Source organism: Melospiza melodia, chromosome 5, assembly GCF_035770615.1.
Source record: "Melospiza melodia melodia isolate bMelMel2 chromosome 5, bMelMel2.pri, whole genome shotgun sequence".
NCBI classification, from domain to species: Eukaryota; Metazoa; Chordata; class Aves; order Passeriformes; family Passerellidae; genus Melospiza; species Melospiza melodia.
The window spans coordinates 84,257,301-84,270,259 of NC_086198.1; the positions used below are offsets into that span (position 1 = coordinate 84,257,301).

General features: G+C 36.4%; 1 protein-coding gene across 5 annotated transcripts in view; it reads right to left on the reverse strand.

The window, feature by feature from the left end:
• The window catches only part of KCNIP4 (potassium voltage-gated channel interacting protein 4), a 388,652-nt gene that overhangs the window by 103,194 nt on the left and 272,499 nt on the right, over positions 1-12,959 (reverse strand). The gene's annotated exons all lie outside the window — the stretch shown is intronic.

Sequence of the window (12,959 nt, forward strand, 5' to 3'; positions counted from 1 at the left end):
ACTTTTCTCAAAAAAAATCCTTAATAATTCAAGATACTGTCTATTTTTTCCCCAAGGTACTATTTAAACAGAGTATCTCTGAAGGAGGTAAGGAATAAAAGGATGGGATGGCAAAAAACTAAGGTAGTTTTATATTCTTCAGGGACATAAAGCAGCAAAAGGCCACTTGAAAAAAGCAAAACACAGACGTAAAGGAACAGTCACAACAACCTCAGCCTCTCTGCAACTGCCAATCTCCAGTGAAAACAAAATTAACATACTATAGCCATGAAGGAATGGTGTTCAGCTCACTTCTGCATTTCTAAATTTCCTGGTGGTTAAATCAGTATATTTCAGAATATGCCTTGTGCTGACAAGCAGTAAGAGTGAGTAGAAATTCTCAGAAAAAATTTGACAAGACGGTGAATTTTATTCCACTTATGAAAGAGGAAAGGGGTCACAGACAGGCTCAAGAGTATTAGATCCAGCTGCATCCCTATCCCCAGTCTTGATGATGTGTTCAATGAACTCTGCAGTACAGCTTTCCTGAAGCAAAGCAAGAAAAGGCAGTACCACCACACATGAATGCCTAATGCTTTAGGGCTATCTGTAGCATTTTACAGCAAGAGCTGTTTTGCAAAGAATAAATACATTTAAATGAGACACGTGGTCCCAGGAATAGCTGCACATTTCTGTGTGCACATTTGTCAAGTGTCTCCCCCAGACAGGAATTTAGGCTGCCTGTGCTTAAGGTTTCTGGGGAATGAGAACTGTTTGAGAAGCTGTGATTGCTCATGAGGATGTTTGAGACCTGGAAGAAATCAAACTCTTTCTCTCAGCAGTTGCATTTACACAGACACAGGTGCTCATTCTCCCATTCAAGGCTACATTGAAAGTAAAAAAAAAAAAATCATCTTCTGCAAAAAAAAAAAAAAAAGTTTACACATGGAGTACAAGAAAATATCTTCTACTTCATAATAACTTTTAATATAGAAACAAATAGATCATGAATGTTTGAGAAGGGAGATCTAAGCCCTATTAACCAACAACTGTGCTTATAAGGTGAACACAAAATACTTGCACACAACTAGCAGTCTGTTTGTACATACCATAAGAGACAGAAGCTAATAAATATACTTTTCATTTTTGGAATGCTGGTCTCCTGCAGAAAAAGTACCAAAGCAGATTTATATTGCTGTTGCACTGCAATATCTTGAGAACTTAGGTCTATAAAATATTACACCACTTTCATCAGCCTGCCATCTTTTATCTATTGTTTTCTTTTCCTTCAGAGCTAAGAACAGCCGTTTCCATACAGCTGTAATCACTCTAGCTGTGCATCCAGGACTCTATAAAAGTTACTATCTACATCTGTTAAATCTCTTTGTATTGCCCCCCAAGTTGCAAATGAAACATTGCAAATACCAATGATTCTAAATTTAACAGAACAGATATCTTCACTGTGTTTGCTGTTTCTTCCTTCTACCACCACTACCACCACTCTTTCTTTTATCTGTTTGCAGATCACAATCCCCCCAATTAAAGCCTTTTTATGTTAATTGTTAAACCAGTTTGGTTTCCAATTCTGTACATTTGTGGACACATCTGACACCACTGCTGATATACCAATGGTTCTGCTTGTGCTTTTTTAATTCTGTTGTTCAGTTCTGCTGGTTAGCAAAATAAGAGTGATTATGCTTTACAATGGGGCACTGCAGGAAAGTAACAGAAAAACAGCTTAAAGTAGTTTAGCTGAAAAACCTCCATAGGACTAGCTCACAAACCAATGAAGATCATGCAACTTTGTAATATTTGGTGATCCTACTTTTATTTTAAAAAACATTGATAGCGCTCACCCTCTGGAATTGCGAAGTATAACTGAAGCATATCCTACCCTTTCCAATAGGCTATTCCTCATTTGTCAGTAGCTGCAGTGATGGACAGCTGATGAAACTCCTTGAGTAAAAAAACTTAAATTAAAATAGAAGTCCTTTCTTCTTAGTTACCAGAGTTACTAAGTTTTGTCCCTAGACAATTAGCTTACAAACTCCCCAAATGTAATCCTTAGTCTACTTAAAATCAGTGTGTACATATTGGAGCGTATATAACTCCAGTATTGAGTCAGCAATGTTTACTAGCACTGCAGTAAACTCTTACTCTAAACTCACTAGCACTGCAGTAGCACTGCACTATCCTCTTCCAGTGATGTGCTACTGCTGCTGTTCTGAATAAACTCTGACTCCAGAATGTACCACTTGCCAGTGTGGAGTATTGAACCTCCTATAACAGGGGGTTATAAAGTTATAGGGGACCTCCTAAAAAGTCGTTTTTTCCTTAAGGTGTCTTTGCAATAAAGAAGAATCAATCTGGCTAAAAAGAATCCTGTTAGTTTCTCAGCCGTGCTTTATCTGTCACTGCCTTGGTTGGTGTTCACAGCTTTACACAGTGAAGGCTGCAGCACAGAGTCTAAAATTCTCACTTCACATAGAACTAGCAGAAGAAAACTTTACTTAAAAGGTGAAACAGCTTTAATGAAGTAAAAAATAATGTTAAAAGGCCTTATTCTAATCTAGTTTTTTTTTTTTCAGATTAATAAAGCAAAGTAACTAAGACTCAGGTGTGGTTTTACATCTTACTCTGTACATGTTCATCTCTGCTAAGATAGCTGCAGTGCAGTTTTGGCACAGTATTATGCCATTGTGTCAAGGCATTTTGTCCTTTCCAGTTCATATGTTCTGCTAGGTAAGTACTGCAACAGCACAGAAGTTTTGTTTGGTACCTTATTAGCCACCTGCTAATAAGGAAACTAGTTCTATAAGTAGCAAGGTGTTGTTGCTGAACACCAGTTCTGAAAATGGTATTTCTGCTACTAATCACAAAGATAACTGATAAAAAGAAAAATTGGGTTTTTTTTGTTTTATCCTTGCATGCAGAATATCATAACAAGGATCCTTTGATGCTATGGTGTTTCAAGCATTAAATACAAATTAGGAAATACCAGCTTGTATTGCTAATACATGGGCAGAGTGAGCCAGGCAATCAGCAATAGCTGACTGAAGACCATTGGAAAATGCAAAAGTAATAAAAGAAAAATAAAAGCTTTTCTCCTAGAGATTCGTCACTTTCCCCAGGGCATTTACTATTCCACTGGGGGTGGGAATTGCTTTTTTCCTTAACAGAAGCAGTGGGAAATGAGTGATATCTGGACTTGGGCAATTTCACCCTCCCAGCAAGTACAATTATGGTGGGTCACAGATTTCTTACTGGCCCTCCCAGAAGAAAAAAATGAAAAAGGAAGCCTAAATTTACCAGGCTGATATCAATATTTGTTAATATTGATATACTCTCTGCCTTTTACTTCAACTAAGTAGAGTTTGATCCAACTTTGTACTAATGTAATGCCTCCAACTTCCAGCCAAGAATGTTCTTGCAGAGGTCTGGGCACAGCTGCTGGTACACACAAAAGCACATTCAAAAGACAATTGTCTAATCAGCTAGAATTTTTAGTCATTACTATCCAATCTCCTAGCACACTTAGTATGCATCCTGGCATGTTTTATTAGGCTATTATTTCTTTTTCTAGTATGGTTATTTAAGTAGAGAATGCAGCGTGGTCAATATAGTAGGAAAGATTATTTTCTACAATAGCTTAGTAGCTTTCTTTTATACTCCCTTTAATCCATTCCAGCAAGTATATTGCCAAACTGCCTTAAATTTTATGAGGCATTTAACTACAAAAAATGCAGAACAGAAACTTGATCATGGTGTTGTGAAGAGAAATCCTGCCCTGACCACTCACTTTACAAACACTGAGCCAACCTGGAACTGTGCAAAGCTTTGAATACTCTTTTCCATTTCTCTATATTCTTATTATTAATATAATTAAAGTGCAGTAACCCCAGCTGTTTTAGCAGCAGCATATCCATATTTAAACAAATGCAGTCTTTTCTGCTGCTGCATTATACTAACAATTTTCATAAATAATCATACATTTTTAAATTGCTTTATTTCACTGTCCTATGCAGTAGGTAAAAAATCAGCTTAAGAAAAATAAATATATTTTAAATTATGCATTACTTCTATACATTCCCACTGCATCTTTATGTCAAAACCAATTGCCAATGAATGAAATATCCCTGAGAAAATGTAATATATTTGATCAATTAAAAAAATCACAGTTATTAATAAATTCTAATTGAAAGTTTTTTTCAGCTGTTTAGCTGCATTTTATAATTAAATTCCTTTCTTACAAGAGTTGATTGTTATCTTGCTGTAAGCTGACATTCATAACTCTTTTCTATTCCTCCTTCATACATACCCTGCCTGCATGGATCACCCTTTTCTGCTAAGTTCCATGCTGGGTAACAGGGCAGAGAAGCAGGATCGTTGCTATTGGTGCTCTCTTGAAAGCAAGTATGGTATGTTTGACTGGAAAAATCAAAGTTTTCCAAAACTGCTTTTTGCTCAGAGCCCATTCCAGTGTTCTCAACATGACCATGTCATTTTGAACCTCATGGCTTCTCTGCTCAATTGCCTCAAAATCGGAGACAGCACTAAAATATATTTAGGATGATAAATGAGACATGATAGAAAAGACCAAAAAGTTATTCTGATTAAAAGTGTAAAAAGTGTGAGCAATCCAACTCAGGGAATTTATTTCCCTATTTCATTTTTCTGAATACCTCAAAGAAAATCTTCAAAGTGTATGAATTCCTGCACATCAGTAAGCATCAAAAACAACTTTGCTATTGTTTCAACTGAATTAATGTTTTCACCTGCAGTTAGATTGTGCCATCAACCCATAGCTTAACAAAGCACATGCTTATATGGGCTGTATAAATTAGTTTTTGAGCTTGGTGTCTAATTAATTTAAATATTATGAATTTTTAATCTAGTTTATATCTCCAGATATCAACAAATCTGAAATAAATTTTAACCATAATAACATCTAAATTAATTAATGTGGTATTAATGATTTAAATGACAATGCTGAAATGTTTCAGCTGTCTCTTAAAAGAGCTTTTGGCTGTTACTGCCAATTACTTATTAATATTCTAATAAAAAATAAACTGTATTATTATTCATCAGCTACATAATTTATGAGTCCTATTTCCTAATGAAACTTTATGTTCACCCTGAAATTTTGCTGTGCCAACTATGGTATGCATCTTAAATTCAGATCCTCATATGAGATAAGAATAGTTTCCTCCCATTAAACTGCATAATTCATTTACTTTTAAAAGACAGTTAGAAATAGAAATTATCTGACTGACCAGAGAACATCTATAATAGATGTGTTGATATTTTAGCAAGAAATACCAGATTTGCAATACACAAAATTGCAAAGAGAGGACTGTCAGCTCTGTAAAGACATGGAAATTATTTTTTACCCACTGGAACAAGAGAAGAACATGTGCACCTTTCTCTGTTCTGGGTTATGATTTCCTTGAGTAATCAATTCAATTACAATGTTTTATAATGGTGCCTCTTTGGTTACTTAATAGTAACCAAACAAACCAAATAGTAACTCAGAAGTGTAGTAATTTGAAACAGCAATTCTTATTTAAACAAAAAGATTAAGTTTTTTCAAAGAAAACATTACTGAAATGCTGTTAAAGATTTCCTTGCAATCCATTAGCACTCTCTCAATGTTGTCTGAGAGGAGATGCATTAAATTTCAGATGAGCATTTTGCTGAGGAAAGGTGATAAGAAAATTTGCTGTTGAAAAGGGCTGCAGGTAGAGTGCCATAGCTTGTGAATAGTGATCTGCAGCACTGGTTGGTGTGGGAGCTGTCAAGAAGTTTCTCAGAGGAAAAAGCAGTATCCAAAATGATTATATGCTTTACTAGGACTTCAATAAGTAAAAGAAAGAAATGTAAAAATGCCATGATTTATGATACTGGAAGTTGCAGATAGATCTGAATGTATTAGTACCTTTGAATTTTATTGCCTATATAAACTAACTTGCCTCAAAGGAAGCATATCAGCCTGACACAAGAGTAGGAATGATTTTAAAAAATTGCAATGATGTGTTGTTATCACAACTGACTTGATAGTGTGAGAAAAGAAAGGAGACAGCTTTAATGGCTGCGATAGGATCTTCTAACTGATGTGAAACACACACCTAGCCTTCAGCATGACAAGGTGTTAATGAAGACCACAAATCTCTCTTGATCTTTATGACATACCAGGAGACTCACAAATCCTTGTCAAAACCCTAGACTGTCTCATCAGTGAAGCCCAATGATAAGCCAGGTACCACAGTGTACTTCATAACTGTCCTTCTGATACTTACTGTGATAAAAAGAGCCAGTCAGGATCCAATTACCCTATTTATTAGTAAAATAATTATAAAGAGTAAATTTGGGGACTTTCTGGCAGGAAGAAGCTAGGCACTGTGTAAGAGCTATACAGGTACCAGCAAGAATTAAACTATCCTTCTTTCCATTACTTCAAATAATTGGCAGGTACTTTGAGTGGCTCCAATAATGCATAAGGCACCAGGAGCCTCTTTGTCTTCATAGAGGATGGAAGAAGTCAGTCAATAAAATTTCCTTTAACTGGGTATCACAGTGGTCAATCTGTCTAGCTGAAAATCATAATATACTAAGTACACTGCTTTTATTTCTACATTGTTTTTCTTTCACCATGAAAGGGAGGGGAAATCTTGCTGAAAAGCCAAGCCAAAATATCTAAGGATCAAAATGTACAATTCATTTAGTGAAAGTACATTATATTCCTATGCATTCAATACTCATTCATAAATAAAATAGTGGTTGTTTGAGTTACTTTAATGGAGTGCATCACAACTTAATTTTTTTTGAGGCAAGAGCTGTTTTTTGCTACATATCTAGCCATTGAACCCTTCTGCTGGATTATGAACTAAAATAACTTTTCAGACCTGCCATCTGTGCTTTGACCTTACAAAGTTCCCACCTTTAACCTGTTTTCCTTGTTGAAACTCAGCAGTTCCCTTGGAAGGTGCCACTGCAGGAGCCACAGCAGGACAGGAGCATCACCACCTGAGGCCACTCCTGTCAGCCACTCACAGTTATGGGTGTGAAACCAGCATCCTGCAGAGTTCTGTCACAACCTACAGATTCACAATTTAACAAAATTAAATAGTCCAAGCACATTAACTAATTAGGGTGATTAATTAACAGCACATAGCCAGGCTCACAAGTGCACTTTTAAGGCTTTGATGGCCTCACCTGGCATGCCCTACCCAATTCCATGGGTCCAGGGGGTCCAGTTCAGCTCAAGCTTGGGCATCTTGCCTGAAGTGCATCATGGGAGTATCCACATATGTCCTCATTTCCTTTGAACCTCTTAGAAGTGTCCATGTCTCTCTCTCTTCTGTTCCTGACTGGACTTTCTGGATTGACCTCCTAAACCTGACTCATTACATCACCTTCTTTGGTGACATGTGGATGGTTGACAGTGACCTTTCCATCAGCACACCTGCCTGTTCAGCCCCTGTTGGATCATCATCCATGAGAGCACTGTCTGTGCTGGGAACAGCATCAGCTCCTGGCTTATCTCCTTTATGAAATCAGCCCATCCCTTTCAATCCCTGATGCTTGTTTGAACTTCCTTTTCATATTGCCAAAACTGCTTCCTCCCACCCCACTTATTTTTAGGGAAAAAAAAAAAAAAAAAGAAAGAAAAAAGTGAGTGCTTTCTGGCAAGCCCATCAGATCACGTCTGCAAAGCCAGACAATGATGAAGAACAGAAAATTTAAGTCCATTAATGGAAAGTAGTTAAGAAGCAACACTTCCTACAGTCACAGACCAGTTAAATGATCTTTATTTTTCTCTAAGAAGTATGAGATATGAGGTTAATGCCCTGAAAACATGAAGGAAAATGGAGGCTTAAAGCACATATACAGTTTCTTGCTGTTAGCATACAGAGGTGAGATTTAATCCTACATCAGATCTCTTTGTACTGGTATTTTAGACCATAAAAATTTACACTAGTAAATTCATGAACACTCTCAGGAGATGCTAGCACACTTTGAACAAAGTAAATTTCCCAAGGAAACCCCAAACACTCCATATCGAGTCCACCTCATTATGAATAGATGGCAGTGAGATAACACCATTCTTTTTTCTGTGAGATAACACCATTCTTTCCTCTCTGCAGTTCATTGGTGCTCTCTACCACCCACAGACCACTCTTTCTGCTCTCTTGATCAAGCAAAGCTGCTTCTGCCCATTCCTGCTGTCAAACACAGCTCTTCAATGTGCACTCAGTCAGGCCAAAGCACACTAACAGCTTCACACACTCAGCTTGCAGGAATGCATGCTGACACGCTTCAAAACACATCCTAGGTTGCCCAAGAAAAGGAAGGGTTATAAAATACAATTTCTGAACACTCTCTGTCCGCACCAGCCCTCAGGCTATGAAAGCTTTCCCAGTGCCAAGGGTGGTATGAAGACAGTGGAGCTGCTATGAGCAGCTCTGATCTAGCAGAAGAAACACCAGCAGAGAGAGCACAGGTGACACCATGGGGTGCTGGTAATGGTTGGATGTTGGAGGTCAGATTCTGCTACAGAATTAAGGGCAGCATCCAGTTCCTTTGATCTCAAAAAGTGCTGGTTGCTAAATTAGCTGCCAAACTAAACAAGAGCAAGTATGTTTTGCTATTTTCCTATAACTGCACAGAAAATCCTCTTCTAAATGAATATGAGAAAATTAATTAATGATAGAATTCATTTTACCCAGTGAAAAGCAGAATTGTCTCAGATTTACATTATTAAACATAATTAAGTTTAAACAGAACTTTCAAAATTCATTTTTATGAAACATGACACTAGAAATGATGTTGGCTGTTGTGAAGAATGGAGATATGTTTCTGCTTTGTACTAGCAAAATTAGTCTAGATTATATCAGATGTTTGCATGTTATGAAAATATTAAGAAACAAATACACCAGTTCCTGACCAGATTAAGGGTCTCCACTTCTGTTTATCAGTACCTTGTATTGGAGGACCCAACACTGGATGCAGCACTCCAGATACAGTGTAATGAAGTCAGTCATGTTCCTCAATCTACCCACTGGCTGTGACCCTTCCTGTGGATGCTCCCAGCCCAGACTTACTCAAGACAGCAAGGAACCACTTAGCACACTCAGTTTGCTGGGCACTAGGACCCCCAGATGCTCTCCAGCAGAGCTGCTCTCAGCAGAACTGTTCTACATATTCCTCAAGCCCAGGACTTGACATTTTTCTTTATTGCATTTCATGAGACTCCTGCTGGCCCACTCGTCCAACCTGTGTGGGTCTCTCTGGAGAGCGGCTCTCCCAGTTTTGGCATCACCTGAAATCCTGTTGAGAGCAAATATCTTTGCAGGTTATTGACAGAGCTGTGAAACAGTACAGGCTTCAGGAGAGACTTCTGACTCTCCCTGTCATCAGCCTCCAGGTAGGACACAACCGATTTTATCCACTAAACCTAGTGATCCAAACAGGCTTTTGTTTATCTAGCTCATTGTCCACCAAACTGTGATTTCCTTGATATAATATGCCAAGTGCCAGCACACTTTCAGATACAGTTACCTACAGACAGAAAGGAGCAGAAATACAGAGCTGCTGAATTCCATGCCTGGCTGCATAGTTAGAAGTTTAGGTGCAACTTGGAGAGTGTCACAGAGATGCATTACTGCCTGAAGAGCTGCAGGATCAAGGGTTTATCTGAAGAATTTGACAAAGTACTTCAGTAGAAAGTAGGGCTTTCTAAAGTTTCCTAGACCCATTCCTAAGATATGCTTTTCTGCAATCAACATAAATAAGATAGGTCCTACTCCAAGATGCCCTTTTTTTAGGAAAAAATCTTCTAATTTTCAAAGAAATTCACAATCACTTTTTTTTTTTTTTTTTAATTACAGCCCTCTTATTGATATGTTTTACAATAGTCTTTAGAGAACAGCTAGATTACAGGAGTATAAAAGATTAGTGGGACTTAATGTTTCATTATACTTAAAGTACTTATAGAGGTTCAGGATACATGAACAGAATAATTTCCATTCCACAGAGTAGCATGATGAAGAAATTTGCTGCTAAGTAAATTAAGTATGTGACTGAAACCCCCAAATATTAGAAAGAATCATGATCAAAACAGACCAAAATCAAAAGCACATATTAATGAGGCAAGATATCTAATTATTTGGAAATGCTACAAAATAGGCTAGCTAATTATATTTAATCCAAAATTTTAGAGTGAATTACAAAAGCAAAGAAGTTCTCATCAATTCATGTAAAGATGACACTAATTGCCACTCCCACAAATCAACTGTAGTTGATTAAAAACAATTAAATTTATGTTAGAAAATTAAAAGTATAGCAAAGAATATATTTTTCACTTGTTAAGGGCACATTAACTAAAAATAATTTTTTTGTTCTAACTTGTTTTGAACTTTGTTTACCATCCAATGGGGAAAAAATCTCTCCTATTCACTACCATGAGGGGTTCTGTTTGTGACTCATAACCCCTTCTTATTACTGCTCTAGCTTAAGAAAAGAAAATTTAAAAATTAATTTATTTCTTTGTTATTTTCCCAAGCTTAGTCCTTTCTCTGAAGTACCAAAGGAGTCCATTCCTGACAATTTTTAATACTTCAGTCTTCTTTTCTCTGACAGCATTTTTTCTGTCTGCTTTTGCTTTTAGTTTATTGACTCTTAGAACCTCAGGAACATTGTGTTGAAGATTGATGGTCACAGACTGGTAGCTTTCTGCTCCACTTTTTTTTTCCTACAAAATTCCACATTATTTCCATAAAGCCTGTTTAACACTGCAGTGCTTATCTATTAACTGCAGCATGTGTGAGGTTACATGCACATTTCTAACAAGTGAGGCAGAAGAACCTGGTTTTGCTATTGCTAAGCAAAAAGAGTCAGGGTCTGATAACTTACTCTATGTTACATTCCTCCAAAAACACCTTCAGAGAAATAGCAAGCTGACTTTTGGAATGCACATTAGTTTCCAACAAGATTGTCTGCTTGGGGAAAAAATACACTCCAAATATTTTAGTTGTGTTGTTCTGCTCTTTTAATTTAGTCCACTGCTAATGTTACATAAATAAGAAAAATGGGCACAGATTCTGTAACACTTTAACTGAATAAATGAAGCCAACTCCTTCTAGTGATTATGTTGATTCACTGTTTTTCAGAGTGTTAGTCAGGAGGAGATTGTGGCTCAGTCTTTTCCTCATTTTTATCTTTCCAGTGAACAGAAAGCAAAACGGAGCATGGAGTACAGACTCCAGTAAAAAAGTAGGATTTGTGGCTCAGCTCGTCATAGTTTTAGAAACTATAAACAACACCACAAAAGAATCAAATCTACAGATCCCCAAAGGCCATTTACATGTGAGCATTACTCATATAATGGGACATTTAAATAGAGTGTAGACTGGCATTTCTCCCTTAAGACTGCAAGATGTAAGTTGCAAGAATGCAATTATGACTAAAAAGAGAAACAAACCCAAAACTATTTTAACATTTAAACATTACAATATCTTAATGCAATTGATCCAAATTATGAGCTAAGAATAAAATGGCAAAAGTCATAAGACAAATACAAATATATAAAAATTCATATCACTTGCATTAGCTGAAGGGTTTTAAATAGCTGTATCAAATAACTACATTCCCCACTTCCTTGTCTTCTTATATTGCCATTTAAAATAGCCTTTATTCTTACACCAAAAATTACCCAAAGGACATAAGAATAGCAATATTTTGCAATCATTGTTTCAGAACATACTCTAGTATGCTTTCAGTCACAACCCCATAAGCTAAAGCATGTGTTTATTATTTGCAAAATCTTGTTCCTAACACTATTTAAAAAAAAAAAATTAGCTTCCTCGTAATGGCAGGAAACATTTACCATTTACAAGCTTGAAAGAGGAAAGTTTTTTTATTTATCTCAAGTGCTTGATTAACTGTAGAGTAACTAAATAGTAAGAAACAGTAATTCAGGAAAACTTGGTTTCAACTGACTGAAACCCCAGAACACACTGAAAAAATAATTCAAATACAATCTTAGCTTTTCAACATACAAAAAGTCTCCAATTTCTTTATCAATTTGTTTTAGCTTAAGCTAAGTTTCCTCTTTAGAGTTCTGTTGGATCAGGAAGAGACATGCCTATGGACTGAAAGCTGTTACTAGTTTTATATAACTTCAAACTTGAGGCTTGCAAACTATCAGAACAGTGATTTATTTTTGCAAACTAATGCATCCTAAGCATCAGATTTCTTTTTTCTTCTAGGACAGATAAAATTTATTAAATCATCATGCCTAGCATGAAGTTTATTAAAATTAGGAATTTGATTGAATACCACTCTTCAAGTATCATTGCTTTATTGTATCAGTGTTCAGAGAAAACAGGTTTAGAGCCATAATAGCAGCCTAGGTAGTCCCACACTATCATATGTGAGCTGCAGGAGCAGCAGTGAAGGTACTGAATATGACCTAGCTACAGATTTTTAATCTGCAAATATCACCATCAAACTGTTTAAACTCCTTCCCACAGCCTCAAGGAAGCAGCATGTGGCAGCATTAGAATCATGGCTACCAACTTTTCCTGTGGTGTAATTCTTTCTTTTCATCATTGTCAGATCAACATTTTTCCAAGTTCACAGTATGACTTAAACAAAAAAAAAATAGTTTAGCTGTCTGAGCCAGAATTTTTTTGCCTTTTTTTCATTATTACATTTTTACATAGGCTGACAACTGCTAAAGACCAACTTTATGTAAAGTGAAATCATTCAGCATTACTGCACATCCTCTTTGCTTCAGAAAACCAGAGAAAAGAGAAGGACATACCTGATAAAGGTGAGTTATAAAACTAAATGGGAAACTTCCAAATATTTGGCAAAGCATTTTTTTCTAAGAGAAAAGTGTTAAAAAAAGGAAGAGATCATCAGAATAGGATTTTCCATCAGGGATGATTTCTCATTGAGTAAAATACAGCTTTTATACT